This window comes from Arachis hypogaea, chromosome 12 (genome assembly GCF_003086295.3).
Source record: "Arachis hypogaea cultivar Tifrunner chromosome 12, arahy.Tifrunner.gnm2.J5K5, whole genome shotgun sequence".
Lineage (NCBI taxonomy): Eukaryota > Viridiplantae > Streptophyta > Magnoliopsida > Fabales > Fabaceae > Arachis > Arachis hypogaea.
Genome location: NC_092047.1, coordinates 8,486,037 through 8,506,612, shown reverse-complemented (window position 1 = coordinate 8,506,612; position 20,576 = coordinate 8,486,037). Strand labels below are relative to the sequence as shown.

Below are 20,576 nucleotides of genomic sequence, written 5' to 3'. Positions count from 1 at the left end.
TTTGTTGGGGGACTTTAATGAGATTTTACAAGTTGAGGATCGCAAAGGAGAGATGAGTTTGTCGGTATCAGCGGAAGAGTTTAAAAGTTGGGTTCAAGACATGCAACTAGTAGATTTACCCCTTACTGATAGGAAGTACACATGGTTCAGGGGTCAGTCTTGTAGCAGAATAGATAGGGTGCTGGTTAATATTGAATGGGTGGAAGAATTCCCCGACATTAGGCTGAGAGGTGGTCCAAGGGGCTTGTCTGATCATTGCCCGTTGATTGTGGAGGATACAATGGTAAGAGAGGGTCCTCGACCGTTCAGGAGCTTGGATTCTTGGTTTACTCATGAGGGTTTTCTAAGGACGGTAAAAAATGAATGGCGAAAGTTGGGAGGTACTCCGTTCCTTGGTAAACTGAAGGCCTTGACAACACCTTTGAGGCAATGGCACAAGGATAATTTTGGTGATATGGATAATAGGCTTATGAAGTTTGAAGATGAGATTAGGAAGCTGGATGATCAGGTTAGTGATGGGATCTATGACGGTACAACAGAGGCTAGACGGAAGGCGTTGGTGAGATTTTGCGGAAAGTGGTACGCTAGGAAGGAAATCCATTGGAAGCAGTTGTCTCGGTCCAAACATGCTAGGGATATGGACAGGAATACCCGATATTTTCACAACATTGCCTCAGCTAGAAGGCAGAATAACAGGATTGATGCTCTGATGATCCATGGGAGGCTGGTAAGGAATCAGGTCAGGATAAAGCATGCAATACGGGGATTCTACAAGGAGTTGTATCGACAGGAGTTTGCTCCTAGGATTGGTGTTCGGGATGGGTTGTTAAAGAAAATTGGTAGGGATGAGGCAGACGCTTTGGAGGTTCTACCTTCTGTGGAGGAGATCAGAGAGGCAGTATGGGATTGTGAATCTTCTAAGGCCCCAAGGAGTGATGGGTACAATATGAATTTTATAAAGAAATGCTGGGAAGAGATTGGTCAGGAGTTCACTGAGGCAGTGATGGACTTTTTTGAAAGGGCTAAGTTACCTACAGATGTAAATTTAACTTGGGTGACGCTGCCCCAAAGTTTGTGGGGGCTAAAGAGATCAAGGATTTCCGACCGATTAGCTTGGTGGGTTGTGTGTATAAAGTGGTTTCGAAGGTGCTGGTGAGAAGAATGAGATCGGTTATGCTAGGCTTGGTGGGTGAGACTCAGACTGCATTTGTGAAAGGCAGAAAGATTCATGACGGTGCTCTCATCGCTTGTGAGACAGTCCATTGGCTGAAGTCACGAAGAAAGAAAGCGGCAATTATTAAGCTGGATTTTCATAAAGCTTATGATAGAGTCAGATAGAGCTTCGTGGATATAGTGTTAGAGAAAATGGGATTTGGACAGCGTTGGAGGAATTGGGTGAAGGAGTGTCTTACTACGGCCACTATGTCGATACTAGTAAATGGGTCGCCATCCAAGCCGTTTAATATGGAGCGAGGCCTACGACAAGGGGATCCTCTCTCTCCATTTCTGTTTGTGCTAGTAGTTGATGTGTTGCATCGGATGCTGGGCGAAGCTGTCAGGAATAGCCGCATTGATCCGCTGCTGGTTGGAGGAGAGCATATCGCATTGTCGCATTTACAATTTGCTGATGATACGATATTGTTTTGTCCCCTGGTAACAGAGACAATTGTGAATTATAAGAGACTGTTGCAGTGTTTTGAGTTGATGTCGGGGTTGAGTATTAATTTTGATAAGTCAAGTCTGATAGCGGTGAATTGTGAGCAGGATTGGATAGATCATGCGTGTGGTCTGCTGGGGTGTCAGCAAGCGGTATTACCAGTAAGGTATCTCGGAATTTTCTTGGGGGCAAATCCGCGTTTGGTGAAGACTTAGAAACCGATAATAGATAAGGTGGAAGAGAAACTCAGTCTGTGGAAAGCAAAGGTCTTAAACAAAGCGGGTAAGCTCGTGCTCATAAAATCAGTGCTAAATAGCCTTCCGATATATTACCTTAGTCTGTACAAGATGCCAAAGGCGGTTGCGGATAAGCTGATATCATTGCAAAGAAGATTTATGTGGTGTAAGGGGGATGGTAATGAGGGTATCCCGTTAGTTAAGTGGGAGCTGGTTCAGGCACCGAAAAAAGCTGGGGGCCTGGGGATTGGGGATGCATTGCTTCGAAACACAGCGCTCCTATTTAAGTGGTGGTGGAGGTTTTCAACGGAGGAGTGCCCATTGTGGAAGAAGATTGTATGCTCGTGTAACAACTTGAACCCTGAGATAATGCTCGTAAATCAGCAGTTACCGGTTAAAGGAGGGCCTTGGAAAGATATTTGCCAATTAAACATCATAGAGCAGAGAATAAAAGACAAAATGCTTACTGGCATGGTGATGGAGGTAGGTAACGGAAAGAGGATTCTGTTTTGGGAGGATAACTGGCTGCAAGGTGGACCCCTGAAAGTGGCTTTTCCAAGACTCTATGCTATTTCAAACCAACAAGGAACTATGATAGGGGATTGTGGGTTTTGGGATAGGCTCGAGTGGATTTGGAATTTCCAGTGGCGAAGGCAACTGTTCCAATGGGAGATGGAACTTCTCCGCCAGTTTCATGAGAGGCTAAGGCCGATGAAGTTGGCAGATGGTGCAGAGGATCATGTGGTGTGGAGGTTTGATAGTAAAGGGGTGTTTTCTACCAGATCTGTTATGCAGGTTCTTCAATCAGAGACTCTGTCAGATGAGATCACAAGCTACAGCTTTACAAGTTCAGTCTGGCGAGGTGTGGTACCTTCGAGAATTGAGCTGTTTGGATGGTTTGTGCTGGTTGGTCGAGTGAATACCAAGGAAAGATTGAGTAGGCTAGGCGTTATTATTCCCAATGATAATATATGTGTTCTGTGTAAGAAGGAGATAGAATCGGTCAAACATTTATTCCTTCTATGTGATCTAACATGGCAGGTGTGGTGCAGTTGGTTGAGGAGTTTTGGTGAGGCGTGGGCTATTCCTGGTACCATTAGGGAACTGTTTGAGAGTTGGACTGGTAGGCATAAGCAAAAACAAGAGCAGAAAAAGTGGCTGATTGGGTTTTTCACAGTGATCTGGAATATCTGGGTGGAACGTAATGCTAGGATCTTTAATCATAAGGAAGCAGGTGTTGAGATTATAATAAGGAGGACGTTTCTAAGCTACAAAGAATGGACCGATAGAGATCCTTTTGGCAGTTGACAGGATTTATTTAATTCTATGTAACACTTGTTATTAGAATCCTTTGCTCCACTTTACTGTGTTGAGCTTCTTTTGTTTCAAAAAAAATGAGAAACATGAGTTGAGTTCAAATTTAAAGAATAGAACCGTAATTAATCAAGAGTTCAATTAGTAATCAGCTTCTATCCCACCTCCCATCCTCCAAATAGCCATTTTTTTATAAATTATATATTTTTAACTTTAAATTTCTAAATCTTATATCCTAAGACTAAAGAATAAATCTAAAAAAAAAAGTTTAAAACATAATTTAGCCATCTAAAATAATTAATATTAACTAATTAAAAAATTAACTTCCTATGCTTATTCTTAAAAGAAACAATGCCATCATTTTTTTATTAGGAATGCTCAATCAACAAATTACGAACATAAACATAATTAAAAGAAACAGAATAAAAAAATAAAGAAACATTAACATTAAAAAATTATACCGAAAAAGAGCATTCTCCTAATTAATTAAATCTCTAATCAATAAGATAAAAAGACTTGGCTGTTATTACAATCAAACAAGTTCACATTAAAAACATCTTTTATCTAATTGTTCATTAGAAATGATATTATATTGATAATTAGTCAAATTTAAATTATAAAGATAAATTATGATGATACAAGAAACATGAACTGAAAAACAGAATCATAATTTTTTATTAAGAATCGATCGATCAATAAATTGTGAACATAAACATAATTAAAAGAAATAGAGCCAAAAAAAAAAGACTAATTGTTCATTAAAAATAAATTAACCAAATCTACAAAAAATGTGTGAACATCGCTCATTCTTTTCAACATAGATTCTGCATTTAGAACACCTTCTCCGTCTCTTTAGCCTTTGCAAGATTCATCACCATAAATCTTCGTTTGCTCTTTCATTTTCATTCAAACTCATAAACTCCCCACATTCTATTCCACCATGCCATGCAACTTTACACTGGGCACAAAACAATCTATGATAATGTGGTGTCTCTCATATTTTTTGATGTCTGATCTAGGTGATTGTTATGTTATATATATACATATCAATAATTATGTTCATTATTTAAGAAATAATACTACATATTTAAGTTTTTTATTAATAAAGTCTAATTAAATTAGTCTAACGTAACAAAAGTCAATCAATTATGATTAATATTATTTCAAGTTTTATTGTTTAATTTGATTAAACTTGGTTCATAAAAAACTTAAATGTAAAATATTACTCTTATCTAAAATAGATTCTATCGTTCTTAAAACTTAAATAAAGACAAGAAAATTTAGATTTAGATTTAGATAACACAAAAAAGATTAGATATATTAATAGTCACTCATGTTTTCTAACTGATTTTTAAAAGTTAGTTATGGATACATTGTATTTAAAAAATAAAAACTAATTCAAAAAGATAAAGCACTATCAATTTAAAGGAGAAAATATTTAAATATAAGAGAAAAGAATAAATCTATCCTTAATTTTTTGGTATGTGAACATTTGATTTCTGATGATATAAAAATACATTTAAGTTCCTAACTTCTTCAAAATCTAAGTCTAATTTGTTCTATTTTAAAAACTCTCCCACGTGTGTATCCGTATCGATCAGGTCATACAACGGGAGTCACGTTTGATTTTTCTATTAGGTCTGATAGATCCAAGTGAATATGAGGGATCCATATGTCTAGATTTTGAAAATGTCAGGACTTAAGTATATTTTCAAATCCTAGAGAACTCCAATGTCCGCAGATTAAAAGATCAAAGATCTATTTATCGTTTTTTCTAAATATAAATATATCTTATTAATTAATTACAAATATCTTAATTAAATTTTAAAGAATAATACTATAATCCAAGTCTTTTTTATGAACTAAGAGTTCGTACTAGTTTGGATTGGTTTTTTTAGTGAAAAAATATTTTTTTTTTAAATAAAGTACTATTATTCAATTTAAAACATATTTGGATACGTCTTTTAAAAAAGTACTTTTATTAAAAAAAAAGCAAAAACAAAAGCGTTTTTAGGGCTTGCTTGGCACCATTCTCGAAAAAGATCTTTTTTCAAACGATATTTTTTTAAAAGATCTTTTATAAAAGTAAAAGTGATTTTATATTTGGATATCTCATGTAAAAATATCTTTTTATCAATTAATTATGTTTGAGTAAAATAAGATAAAAGTTTTTTTTTGTTCATTTATTATGTGAAAAATATCTTTTTTTAAGGAAGAAAGGTCTTTTAAAAAAGATGTAAATTGTAACTTTTTGAAAAAGATGTTTTTTTTTCTAATACTTTTACTTTTACTATTAGAATTTGTCAAACACACTAAAAAATAAAAAAAAAACTTTTTCAATTATCGATTTAATAGCGTCAAAACAAGTACTTAATACTTAAAAACTCTTTTTAAAAAGTCTGTCCAAATATAAAATAATTTTTGTTGGTTAAAAAAAGATCTTTTTAAAAATAAAAAATAAATATTTTTTTCAAAAGCTAATCCAAACTGACCCTTGGTTTGGGAAGTAGCAAAAGCTATTTTTTTTTTTTTTACTTTTAAATTATGAAAACTCATGTTACGCATGTTTCGTACCATCTTTAAAAAATCCTTTTGACTTTCAAAAAAGTTAATTCAAAATATTCGAAGAAATAGAAAAATATGACTTCTCTCTTTCTTAAAAGTTATTTTTTATCACTTATATTAAAAAAAAATTTACTTCAAAATAAAAGTAAAAGAGACCATGGCCTATGCAAATGAAAAACTATACTAAGCTTAAAAAAAAAAAAAAAACTAAAATTCACAACTCAAATATGAAATAAAAAAGCTAAATTTATAATATCTTCTTGAAAATTGACCATAACTTATACAAATTCTAATAAACATTCCTATCACATTTCTCTATTCTTCTTCTTTTTCTTGTCGACGATATTTTCATAATCAACATCATCATCATCTGATTCAATCACCACTATAGCATCTTCTTTGACATCGCTATTCTCTTCATCATCATCAACATGAATAGGATTTCATAATCAACATCATCATCATCTGATACAATCATCACTGTAGCATCTTCTTTGACATTGCTATTCTCTTCATCATCATCAACATGATTAGGGTTCTTATTCAATTATTTATCTAAAATTAAAGTGTTACAATCTTTGATCATTTTCTGTCATCTCTTGAACACTTCAAGAAGAAGAAGAAAGCAAAAGTGTTCAAGTCCATACTCAATCTTGTATTTCGAATCAGGACAAGGCACAATGACAATAATGTCCCTAAGACATGAAGCAATGTATTCTTGCATGCAAAACCTACAAAAATTGTGGCTACATTTTAGAGTCTCGAACATCTCTTACGATGGCTTAAAATCATAGCATCTTGAGAGCTCTATGCCTTTATTATGTGGTTTCATCATTTTAACCATTGGATCTTCATTATTAATATTGTGATTATTGCGGTCAATATTTAATGCCATTCTTAAATTTGATGCAAAAATTTAGAATTATAGAAGTAATTAAAGAAACCAACTCAGATTTGTCAGTAGTCACCTCATTCTTCTGCAGATGAGGAATACGTGAGGAAAGAAAATTGATTCAAGAATTGAAGAAGAGAGAGTGCATATACAAGAACTAAACTAAGAAAGAAAACAACTCACCAAATTGATTGTTATGTTATATATATACAGTTATACACATCTATAATCATGTTTATTATCTATGATTTTTTTTCTCAACGGTAATTAAATTTCATTAAGAAAGAGAAAGGTTCAATTAGACTACACACAAAAGGGAAGAAAAGGAAAAGTTCCACCAAAAGACAAAACCTGTGCTATTACAAGGGACTCAATTTTAGGGATTTAACATGTTCTTGGTCTCTCACTTGCTGTCTTTCGAGCTTCTTCAAGACATATCCATGGAGTCTTCCTTCGCTGCTCAAATATCAACTCATTTCTAACTTTCCAGTTCTGCCAGGTAAGATTCACGGCCAATTCCTCCTTCTCCACTGTGTTATTGCCTCCTTTGATGCTGTTTTGAAATTCAAGCCACCATTTCCATGTTTCTACTTCGTGAGTCGGCGATGGAAGTCTAGCTAGTCTCCATGCTTTCCTTCGAGTCCGGGCACATCCATAAACAATGTACCACTGTTTCTTCTTGCTCGTTGCACCGAGGACAAATTAGACTGATTGAAGGGATTCTTGAGTGGAGCTTCACTTTCACAGGTAATCCTTCATGGAGGGCTTTCCATATAAAGGTTTTTGTCTTCGGTTGACTCTTTGAATTCCAGATTTCTAACCATAGCTTTTTGATTTTACACTGTTCAGGTAGAAAATCAATTGGGGGATGATTGAATTGAAAGGCTATATGGTAACCTGAGGACACAGAGTAGCAGCCATTCTTTTCCTTCATCCAAGTAACAGTATTTTTTTCGTTGTGTATATTGGTATGTATAATTGCTTGAGAAATTTCTGGACTGAACCATTCTCTGATTCCATTGTCTGTTTGGTAATATGAGGTCTGAAACCCAAATTAGTCTTGGTTCTGGTCTGACATTAGAATTAGGAGTAATTGTAGTAAATTCCTTGACCTAAGAATCTTCTCTGATCCTTACTGAGATACCTCTTCCAATTTTTCACAGTAGGCCTTTTTCTAAGACTTTTCTTCCTTCTAATACACTTTCCAATCCCATGATGGGTTGTTCCCTGCTTCTCCTCTTAGGAAATCAGTGTATTTATAGTATTTACTTTTGTACATCTTTGATAGCAGGGAGTTTGGCCGCTTTAAAAGTTTCCACCCTTGCTTTGCTAACATTGCAAAGTTGAAGGCCTTTAAATCTTTGAAATTCAGTCCTCCTTGAGCCCGCAGTCTGCATGTAATTTTCCACCCAATGCAATGTATTCTTCTTTCGTCCCTTTTTTGGCCCTACAAAAAATTGAGCATAGAACATTTTATATCTTCCATTAGGGTGTCTGGTAGCTTGAAACAACTCAAAGTGTACAATGGAACCGCTGTGGCTACTGCCTTGATCAAAACCTCTCTGCCACTCGGAGACAAGAGAGCTCTCTTCCAGTGTTGTAGTTTTTGATTTACCTTGTCTCTTATGTAATTAAATGTTGCTCTTTTCGATCTCTGAACAACCAAAGGCAAGCCAAGGTATTTGTTCTGATTACCGACATGGGAAACTTGTAATATCTCTGCTAATCGGTCTCAAGTCCGAATTAGAGTGTTGTTGCTGAAAAAGACTGAAGATTTATCTAAGTTAACCACTTGTCCACTGACTTCTTCATATACTTGCAGAATACTCAGTAAGTTCTGACAATCTCCTTTCGAGGCCCAACTGAATGGGATAGAGTCATCTGTAAAAAATAAATGACTAATTCTAGGGCATCTGTGATTGAGTCTCAATCCAGAAATATTCTGTCTCTGTTCTCCTCTATGGAGCAGATGGGAGAGTCCCTCTGCACAAAATAGAAATAGATAGGGAGAGAGAAGGTCACCTTGTCGCAGCCCTCTACATGGCTTAAAATAGCCATGAGGTTGACCATCCACAGTAACAGAGTAAGAAACCGTCATCATACATTCCTTCTAATACACTTTTCAGTCCCATAATGGGTTGTTTCCTGCTTCTCCTCTTAGGAAATCAGTGTATTTATAGTATTTACTTTTGTACATCTTTGATAGCAGGGAGTTTGGCCGCTTTAAAAGTCTCCATCCTTGCTTTGCTAACATTGCAAGGTTGAAGGCCTTTAAATCTTTGAAATTCAGTCCTCCTTAAGCCCGCGGTCTGCATGTAATTTTCCACCCAATGCAATGTATTCTTCTTTCGTCCCTTTTTTGGCCCTACCAAAAATTGAGCATAGAACATTGTATATCTTCCATTAGGGTGTCTGGTAGCTTGAAACAACTCAAAGTGTATAATGGAATCGCTGTGGCTACTGCCTTGATCAAAACCTCTCTGCCACTCGAAGACAAGAGAGCTCTCTTCCAGTGTTGTAGTTTTTGATTTACCTTGTCTCTTATGTAATTAAATGTTGCTCTTTTCGATCTCTGAACAACCGAAGGCAAGCCAAGGTATTTGTTCTGATTATCGACATGGAAAACTTGTAATATCTCTGCTAACCGGTCCCGAGTCCAAATTAGAGTGTTGTTGCTGAAAAAGACTGAAGATTTATCTAAGTTAACCACTTGTCCACTGACTTCTTCATATACTTGCAGAATACTCAGTAAGTTCTGACAATCTCCTTCCGAGGCCCGACTGAATGGGATAGAGTCATCTGTAAAAAATAAATGACTGATTCTAGGACATCTGTGATTGAGTTTCAATACAGAAATATTCTGTCTCTGTTCTCCTCTGTGGAGCAGATGGGAGAGTCCTTCTGCACAAAATAGAAATAGATAGGGAGAGAGAGAGGGTCACCTTGTCACAGCCCTCTACATGGCTTAAAATAGCTATGAGGTTGACCATCCACAGTAACAGAGTAAGAAACCGTCATCATACACAATAATTTAATACACAATACTTTAGATGGCAATAAAATATTTTATTTTTAAATAATTAAATATAAAATATATAAATACAAAAAATATTACTTTATTTTGGTGTTATTTTATCAATTGCAAAATCTTTCCGGTACCGATTCGTTATTTACCTAAACATAGTGTATATATACTTAAAAAGATGTTTAATTACTTTGTTGGTTCCTATCGTTTCGCAAAATTCCGAATTAGGTCTCCATACTTTTTTTCCTTTTAATAGAGTCCTTGCACCAATTTATTTTTTAATTCGGGTCCCTATACTTTATTTTCCTTTTCATTGGGTTCCTGTACCTATTTCTTTTGTTTTAATTAGATGCCTATACAATTAAGCCAACTACTGTAAAGAGACCTGAATGAAAAAAAAATGGATGCAAAGAGCCAATGACCCAATTAAAAGAAAAAAAAAAAAGTATAGAGTTCTAATTGAAAATTTTTCCAAACTATATGCCTCAACAGAGTAATTAAACCTTAAAAATATTCCGAACGTATAATGCTATGTCTTATTCTCTATTTCCATATTTTCACTGCATTTTTTAAAAGAAGATTTAATTTTTCTGATGGTCTCTATAGTTTTGCAAAATTTGTAACTAAGTCTTTGTACTTTTTTTTAATTGAGTCCTTGCACCGAATTTTTTTTTAATTGGGTCCTTCCTTTTTTTATTTGGGTTCTTGCACTAATTTTTTTTAAGTTCGATACCTAAAATATTAACATAATTACTGCTAAAAAGGACCTACTTAAAAAAAATTATTTGGTGCAAGTCTCCAGTTAAAAGAAAAAAAGATATACACACCTAATTGAAAATTTTACAAATAACAAAATGATTAAACCTTAATAGGATGTTTACAAATTATTAACATTTTCACCACCATAAAAAACGGTCACGTTGACATGGAAGTGTTGAATTTATCATTCCATTTACTTTTTTTTTTTTGGGTTACAGTCCCCTAGCACCAAAATCTCCTAGAGAGTCAACCTAACCCCCGGCCCACCCATAGTATTTCAAGATAAGGGGCCCAAAAAGGCAAGTTTATTCATCATATCCGTTCAACGGATTTCTTCTGCTGACCCGGAATCACCATCCCCCACCAGCTTAGCTACAATCTGGACCAATTTAAACCAGTCCTGCAGCTTCTGCAAGCCGTTCAGTAACGTCAGCGAGCTGCTCCCCCAACTACCGGCAGAGATCCACGCGTCAACTATGTAACGAACCAAAGAGCATATCTGTATCTTCACATTTGTACGCTATAATTTCTCTTTATCTGATTGTTCATTAGTAATGATATTATATTTATAATTAGTCAAGTTTAAATTATAAACATAAATTATGATGGTACAAGAAATACGAACTGAGAAACAGAGCCATGATTTTTAATTAAGGAATGATCAATCAATAAATTGTGAACATAAACATAATTAAAAGAAATAGAGTCATAATCAAAGAAAAGAGAAACATTAACATTATAAGATTGTGCCAAAAAAAAAAAAGAAGACTAACTGTTCTTTAGAAATAAATTAACCAAACCTGCAAGAAATGTGTGAGCATCCCTCATTATTTTCAATATAAATTCTGCATTTAGAACACCTTCTCCATCTCTTAGCCTTTGCAAGATTGATCACCATAAGATCTTCTTTCTCTTTCATTTTTATTCAAACTCATAAACTCACCACATTCCAATCCACCATGCCATGCAACTTTACACTGTGCACAGAACAATCTATGATAATGTGGACACTCAGAACAAGTCACAACTTCATTCCCATCATTATTCACCAACATTGCTGAACAATCCTTGAAAGGGCAATAGAATTTCTTTGATGTTGCAAGAACAAGATTCTCACAAAGTGCATTCTCCCATCTTTCAAACACTTCCTTTGGAATTATTGACATGCAATTCTGAGGCTCCAATATTCCTCTGCATTTTGGTTCAGGACACTTCACATTTTATATATATTCTCTTGAATCTTTGCAGCTACATATTTTGCAATGCATTCATCACAGAATGAGTGGTTACAGTTTTGGTTGATGAAAATCTCTTGGAATGGTTTTGAATCCATGCAAATAGCACACAAGACTACTTGAAGATCATGAAGATAACTATGATTTTTATTAATCAAGTCTAATTAAATTAGTCTAACATAAAAAAAATCAGTTAAGAGTAAAGTATCGTTTTTGTCTCCAATGTTTGGGGTAAGTCCTATTTGTGTCCCTAACGTTTAAATCGTCCTATTTGTATCCCTAACGTTTATAAAAGTTATTCAATGTTATCCTACTATCAATTATACTAACAAATCAGATTATATTTTTCAATTATTCTCATTTGGATGTATTCATTTTCAATTAGGCCTCACTTAGATGTGTTCGATTTTAATATTATACCTACTATTTGTGTTTAGATTCAATTATGTCCCTAAAAGAGTGAATTATGTAAATGTTGTAGGAATTAGTTTTAACTTTTAATGAGTTATTTTTCGGAGTGGATCATCGATTCTATCCCAGACATTTGTATTCTAAGTTCAAGAAGTGATTTTTAAAACTCAAACTAAAGCGTTCATGATGTGTAATTGACGGCAGGATAACATTGAATCACTTTTACAAACGTTAGGGATAAAAATAGGACGATTTAAACGTTAGGGATACAAATAGGATTTACCCCAAACGTTGAGGACAAAAACAATACTTTACTCATCAGTTAATTATGACTAGCATTATTTCAAGTTTTATTGTTTAAGTTGATTGAATTTGTTTTATAAAAAAAACTTAAATGTGTAACATTGCTCTTAATTAAATATAGATTCTGCCGTTCCTAAAATTTAAATAAAGACAAGAAAGATTTAGATTTAAATTTAGATAACACAAAAAAAATTAGATATATTAAATTATTAATAGTCAACCATGTTTTCTATCTGATTTTTAAAGGTTAGTTATGGATACATTGTTTTCGTTAAGTTTTTTCTTTTATTTTAAAAAATAAAAACTAATTCAAAAAGATAAATCAGATAGTACTATCAATTTAGTTAGATAATATAAATACTTAAAAGAGCATAATTAACAACAAAATCAGCATGCATTACAACTTCACAAAAACTTCTAACTTCTGAAAATAGTAAATCTGCTACTTCCAATCTAAGTAGTTGATTAAATATTAAAATTGCTAGTGATATCTATTTATATACAACCATGGTACTTATTCCATGGCTTTCCACAAACATAGCAGAAGTGATGGCCACACCTACAAAACAAGAAATTTAAAAAATTAAATCAAAATACAATAAAACAAAACTTGAGTAATTCACAAATTAAAATTAATTCAAATAAAAAAGACAGTACTAATTAGATACTATACCATTAATTAGTCAAGTTCAAATTATGAAATATAAGATTATGCTATTATAAGAAACATGAGCTAAGTTAAAATTTAAATAATAAAACCGTAATTAAATCAAGAGTTCAAAACACGCCCCTCCTTCCATTAGCCAATTTTTGATGAATTATATATTTTTTATTTTAAATTCCATTTTTTTAAACTAAATCTTAAATTATAAATATTATATCCTAAGACTAGAATATAGAGAGTTACCAAAAAAAAAAGTTACCAAAAAAAATATCCTAAGACTAAAGAATCAATTCTAAAAAAAGTCTAAAAAAAATTTTAAAAATTTAAAATAATTAATATTAACTAATTAAAAAATTAACTTCCTATACTTATTCTTAAAACAAACAATGCCATTATTTTTCATTAGGAATGCTTAATCAACAAATTACGAACATAAACATAATTAAAAGAAACAGAACCGAAAAAAAATTATTAACATTAAAAAATTGTGCCAAAAAAGAGCATTTTCCTAATTAATTAAATCTCTAATCAATAAGATAATAAGATTATGCTGTTATTACAATCAAGCAAGTTCACATTATGAACATCCTTTATCTAATTGTTCATTAGAAATGATATTATATTGATAATTAGTCAAGTTTAAATTATAAAGATAAAATTATGATGGTACAAGAAACATGAGCTGAGAAACAGAACCATGATTTTTCATTAAGGAACGATCAATTAATAAATTGTGAACATAAGCATAATTAAAAGAAACAGAGCTATAATCAGAGAAAAGAGAAACATTAACATTATAAGATTGTGCCAAAAAAAAACTAATAGTTCATTAGAAATAAATTAACCAAACCTGCAAGAAATGTGCGAAATCCCTCATTCTTTTCAACATAGATTCTGCATTTAGAACACCTTCTCCATCTCTTAGCCTTTGCAAGATTCATCACCATAAGATCTTCCTTCTCTCTTTCATTTTCATTCAAACTCATAAGCTCATAAACTCACCACATTTCATTCCACCATGCCATGCAACTTTACACTGTGCACAGAACAATCTATGACAATGTGGACACTCGGGACAAGTCACAACTTCATTCCCATCATCATTCACCAACATTGCTGAACAATCCTTGAAAGGGCAATAGAATTTCTTTGATGTTGCAAGAACAAGATTCTCACAAAGTGCATTCTCCCATCTTTCAAACACTTCCTTTGGAATTATTGATATGCAATTCTGAGGCTCCAAGATTCCTTTGCATTTTGGTTCAGGACATTTCCTTTACATTGTAACCGCCCTTATTAGACATCTCATTTGTAGTTGTATGTCAACTCGGCCATAACCCATGATTGCTATGGTATACTGCCAAAAAGGGAAGAAGAGAAGCCATTAAAATATCAGAGTGAAGCAAACACAGAACAGGTTGATTCAAGAGCAACATTGAACCTTACAACAGCTTAGAATTCAAAAGCACAATAAACATAAATAAGTAATTGATCCAAAAAGAAAATAAGATACAAGACTATAAACCAACATGAAATTGCATAAGATTCGATGGATCGATTAAGATCACCCACTCGAAGCATTAAAGGTTCGTGAGAGAGAACCCTTTCCAGAAGTTCAAATTTATAACCATCAGGATCTTCAATGAATGCAATTATTATTATCTCTTACAATGTCCACTATGCTTGAAATCTAGTAACAAATGAGATGACATCATCATAAAGATTGGCCAAAAGACAATAGAGAGGATAATCAAATTATTAATCAAAACAATCAAATTATTATGCAAAGATGTTTATAAAAATCACAGCACATGGTAGTTGACACAAAAGTTAGGCAAACTTACATCACCAAAATGGCCAAATCCATTTCCAATGTCATAAATCTGAAAGAGAGAGAGTTGCACTGGAGCAAGCTCCTAGTGATTTTGGATTGCACAATAAGGATGTTGAACATTTTAAATCAGACAGATTAATTAGAAGATTAGATAATATGATTTTTCACCAAGACATGAATGCCATGTATGAGATTATTGTATTCCAGTCTCACCAAATTTTGAAAGGGATTCAACAAGGTCATAGAGAGCCTTGTAAATATCAAAGATCAGGAAGTTGCTTTTGGAGATTTTTTGCAGCTGAGTTGATTTTCTTGTTAAATCCTTGGGCATCATTGTTGATTCTCGAGACACAACCGTTCTCATGGAATCCGAACAAGGTTCTTGCAGCAAGTAGGCAACCCAATGGTGGAAGGGAAGTCACTCCAATTTTTTATTAATTAAGTCTAATCAAATTAGTCTAATATAACAAAAATCAGTTAGTTGTGACTAGCATTATTCTAAGTCTTATTGTTTAACATGAATGAACTTGATTCATAAAAAAACCTTAAATGTGTAACAATACTCTTATCTAAGATAGATTCTTCGGTTCTTAAAATTTAAATAAAGACAAACAAGATTTAGCTAACAAATCACTAACAAATTGTAGCCAAGGTTCAATCACTAACAAATTCAAGGTTCAATCATTAACAAATTCAACTCAGTGATGATTTTCAACAACAAAAAGATTTAGCTAAGTAATTATTTGAGTAAAACAGTAACAAAATCAAAGTTCAGTTACGATAATTAGGAACCAATTCATCTCAGTGATGAGTCTCAGCAACAAAAAATCTATCTCAGTGATATTTTCAACAACAAATTATGGATGGTTCAGTGATAATCAGTAACAAATTCACGTCGGTGATTATTTTCAGCAACAAAAAGAGTAGTTCAGTGATATTTTCAGCAGCAAAATCAAACCCAGCAACAAAACAGGAAAGGAAAGAACAGGGGAATTTGTTGGGACTCACCAAATCAGGACCAGCTTCTGGTTGCGCTAAGCAAGCTGACGGCGAGAGTTGCTGACAGCGAGGAGGAAGCCCCGGGACCTGCTGCTTCTGCCGCCGGCAACGACGAGCGCAACGAAGGCGTGGGACTGACTGCGAGACGGTGACGAGACAGGGAGAGACGATGACGACCAGTCCCGGGATCTGCTGCTTCTGCCGTCGGTGACGACGAAGGCAGGGAAGGCGAGCGAGCGAGACTGAGTGGGAGACCAGAGACCGTGAGAGAGACCGGAGCCGAGAGAGCAACGATGAGCTTGAGTGCCAGTCCGGAGACAGTGAGGGAGACCGGAGACGAGAGAAGGAGAGAGCTGGGTGCGAGAGCAATGAGCGACAGCGAGAGAGATGAGAGAGCTCGAGAGCTTCAGTGAAGAGTGACGTTGAGGGAGGAGAAGGTAGAGTTTAGGATTGCTGAACGACGTCGTATCAGCAATTTAAAAAAAAATTAAGCATGATCCGGTTCGGTTTATGTGAACCAAACAGAGTTAAACAGAATTTTCACGCTTCACTTTTTAAAATAAGCTTCACTTTTTAAAATAAAATTCAAATTTTAGAGGATCCAAATTCTTTATGCAAGTATTTTCCATTCGAAAAAGTAGAAAAATATGACTTATCTCTTTTTTAAAAATTATTTTATCACTCCTATTAAAAAAAATTGACTTCAAAATAAAAAAAGATTATGACTTATACAAATGAAAAACTGTAAGCTTAAAAGCATCTTCTTTGACATCGTTATTCTCTTCATCATCAGCAACATGAATAGGATTTTTGTCTAATTGTTTATCTAAAATTGGAGTGTTACAATCTTTAATCACTTTCTGCCATCTCTTGAACACTTCAAATGGAAGAAGAGAGCAAAAGTATTCAGGTCCATACTTAACCTTGCATTTTGGATCAGGACAAGGCACCATGATGATATTGTCCCTGAGACATGAAGCAACGTATTCATGCATGCAAAACCTACAAAAATTATCGCCACATTTTAGAGTCTTAAACATCTCCCACGATGGCTTGAAATCACAGCATCTTCCACAAAAGGGTAGCTCTACGTCATTCTTCTGTGGTTTCATCATTTCAACTTTTGGATCTTCATTATTAGTATTGTGATTATTGCCGTCAATACTTAATGCCATTCTTGACCTTGATGCTAAAAATTGGAATTAAAAAAATCAACTCAGATTTGTGGAGTAGTCACCTCACTCCTCTATTGCAGATGAAAAATATTATAAGGAACAAAAAATGATTCAAGAATTGAAGAAGAGAGAGTGCCTATACAAGAACTAAACTAAGAAAGAAAATAACTCACTTGAGTGATTGTTATGTTATATATATACACACATCCATAATCATATTTATTTTCTAAGATATAAGATAGATTTTACCATCCTAAAGTTCAAATAAAGATAAAAAGATTTAGATTTAGATAACACAAAAAAAGATTAGATATATTAACACAAAAAAGATTTAGATAACTGTTTTCTAATTGATTTTTAAAAGATGATTATGAATACATTGTTTCATAAAAAATAAAAACGGTTCAAAAAGATAAAACATATTATTATCAATTAAAAAAAATATTTGAATATAAATATACTTTTTAATTAATTACAAATATCGTTATAAATTTTTAAAATACCGTATCAATCAAATAAATTAAATAAACAAGTATAATTTAATAAAAATATAATATTTATCTCATAAGATTTTTAAAAAAATTAAAAATTAAATTAAGACTAATTTAAATAAGTTTATAAATAGTTTTTTTAACTTATAAAAAAATAAGTTATTAAAATAAATTATTTGCATTTTAATTTTATCGGATTCCAATATCTCAAAATTACATACGCAAATACAATTTTTACATTATTATAGAAATCGTGATAAAAGATCACCAAATTAGGTTCATATTTAAATTGCTAGAGAGATGCAGTAATTTACGTTTAAACACAATAAAAAAAAACTGCGACACCTCTCCAATAATTTTTTTACGAATTCCAAAAATACATAAATTGTGATAGGAGTATAGCGATTTATGCTTGAGTCAGACAAGTTAGTTAATTAGTTGATCCATACGAATAAAAAGAGGGAGATACCATGGGAGCTTCTGAGGGAGCACGGACTGAAACACGGGCTTTTCTTATGGAGGCTTCAGAAGAGGATTGGTCCATGGTGGAGTTGGGTTTCTGGAGCTTGTTGGGAACGGGACTCCAAGCTTGTGATTGTGAATCTGGACTGTCTTCCCTTTCGTTCTTTCCTGATTCCAACTTGGGCGTGAGGTGTGCTGGATCGTGTTCTTTCATCGGAAGAAGAATCTGATGCTTGAAGCTTGATCGTTTTCTGAATCAAGCAACTGTCTGGCTTCCCCTTCCCCCTACTACTTTTCCTTCAACAACCTCATCATCTACTTGTTATTGTTGCTGTTGTTGCATTAATGTAACCGTATGAGATCATATAATTAACACATAATTATTATTATTACCACATAATTAATTATCTTAATTAAATGAAAAAAAAACTATGTTAGTTAATTAATTAATTACATAAACTTTGGTGACAGTCATCATGGTGAGGAATCTCCTTCTTGACGGAGATGTTGGGCTTAACATGCTGCTGCTCTTGTGCCTTTTTTCTGTTATCGGAGAAGAAGTCAACAACCACCTTGCTGTTACTGTCATCGTTGTTATGATCATCGGTGGGGCGAGTAAGGTTGACGGAAGCAGCAGCGGCGGAAGAAGAATGAAAGAATAGGATGGTTGGAGACTCCATACCTAGTTGCGGTTTATGCATTTTTGTAGTTTGTAAAGAAATTGCGGCAGGGGTGTGGCGATTTCTTTTTTATTATGTTTAAATGACATGTCAAGAAACTATTCATCTCAAAAGCTGACAAAAAAATGTAACACTAATGGTTATATTTCTAGAATAAATCTCTATTGTACATATTGTACAAAATTTTCATTAGCTCCCTATACTCGTAAATCATTATATCCCTGTGGCGGTTTATGTGTGAACCTAATTCGCTAATTTTTTATTGTGATTTTTATAAAAATATAAAAATTGTATTGGCGTATATAATCTTAAATGTTGTAATTCGATAAAATTAAAATATAAATAATTTATTTTAAAAAATTGTCCTTATAAAAAAGATAAAGTATAACTTTTTAAAAAGTTATTTAATTGTTTATAGAGAAATTTAAAAAAAAATTATTAAATTTTTTTTATTTTTTTTAAATAAATAATTTTAAAACTAAAAAATTAAATATAAAATAATTTATTTATAAATTATTTTTAATATAAATATTTATTATTTAAGTTATTTTTTTTAAAATTTAATTAAGTTGTTTGTTGGGTCTTAGTTAGATAACATATAAGTACTTAAAACGAACATAATTAACAACAAAATTAGCATGCATTACAGCTATACAACAAATTTTAACTAATGAAAATAGTTAATCTGCCACCTGCAATCTAAATTGTTGAGAAATATTAAAATTTCTAGTAGAAGTGATGGCCACACCTACAAAATAAGAAATTTAAAAAATTAAATCAAAATATAATAAAATAAAACTAAATTAATTTGCAAATTAAAATTAATTTAAATAAAAAAGATAGTACTAATTAGATACTATACGGTTAATTAGTCCAGTTCAAATTATGAAATATAAGATTATGCTAGCTGTTATGAGAAACATGAGTTGAGTTCAAATTTAAAGAATAGAACCGTAATTAATCAAGAGTTCAATTAGTAATCAACTTCTATCCCACTTCCATCCTCCAAATAGCCATTTTTTTATAAATTATATATTTTTAACTTTAAATTTCTAAATCTTATATCCTAAGACTAAAGAATAAATCCTAAAAAAAAAAAAGTTTAAAACATAATTTAACCATCTAAAATAATTAATATTAACTAATTAAAATTTTAACTTCCTATGCTTATTCTTAAAAAAAACAATGCCATCATTTTTCTATTAGGAATGCTCAATCGACAAATTACGAACATAAACATAATTAAAAGAAACAAAATAAAAAATAAATAAAGAAACATTAACATTAAAAATTTGTACCGAAAAAGAGCATTCTCCTAATTAATTAAATCTCTAATCAATAAGATAAAAAGACTTGGGCTGTTATTACAATCAAACAAGTTCACATTAAAAAAATCTTTTATCTAATTGTTCATTAGAAATGATAGGTTTAATTATTCTGTTGGTCTCTATAGTTTTACGAAATTTTCAATTAGGTCCCTATACTTTTTTTTCCTTTTAATTGAGTCCTTTGCACCAAATTTTTTTTTAATTGGATCCCTACACTTTTTTTTCCTTTTATTTAGGTCCCTATACCAATTCTTTTTTTTTTAGTTGGGTCCCTATAAAATTAAGCTAATTACTACTAAGAGGGACTTAATTGAAAAAAAAAATTAGTGTAGAGATCCAATTAAAAAGAAAAAAAGTATAGAGACCTAATTGAAGGACTAACAGAGTAATTAAACCGAAATGATATTATAATGATAATTAGTCAAGTTTAAATTATAAAGATAAATTATGATGATACAAGATGAACTGAAAAACAGAATCATAATTTTTCATTAAGAATTGATCGATCAATAAATTGTGAACATAAACATAATTAAAAGAAATAGA

At 32.6% G+C, this 20,576-nt stretch overlaps 1 long non-coding RNA gene across 1 annotated transcript; it reads right to left on the bottom strand.

The window, feature by feature from the left end:
• Window positions 1-12,724: 12,724 nt before the first annotated feature.
• On the bottom strand, window positions 12,725-16,345 carry LOC112726687 (uncharacterized). The gene is made up of 3 exons (XR_003165358.3): window positions 15,904-16,345; window positions 13,912-14,418; window positions 12,725-12,956 (listed from the first exon to the last, which is right to left on the bottom strand). It is a non-coding gene; the product is annotated as an uncharacterized lncRNA (long non-coding RNA).
• Window positions 16,346-20,576: the final 4,231 nt, after the last annotated feature.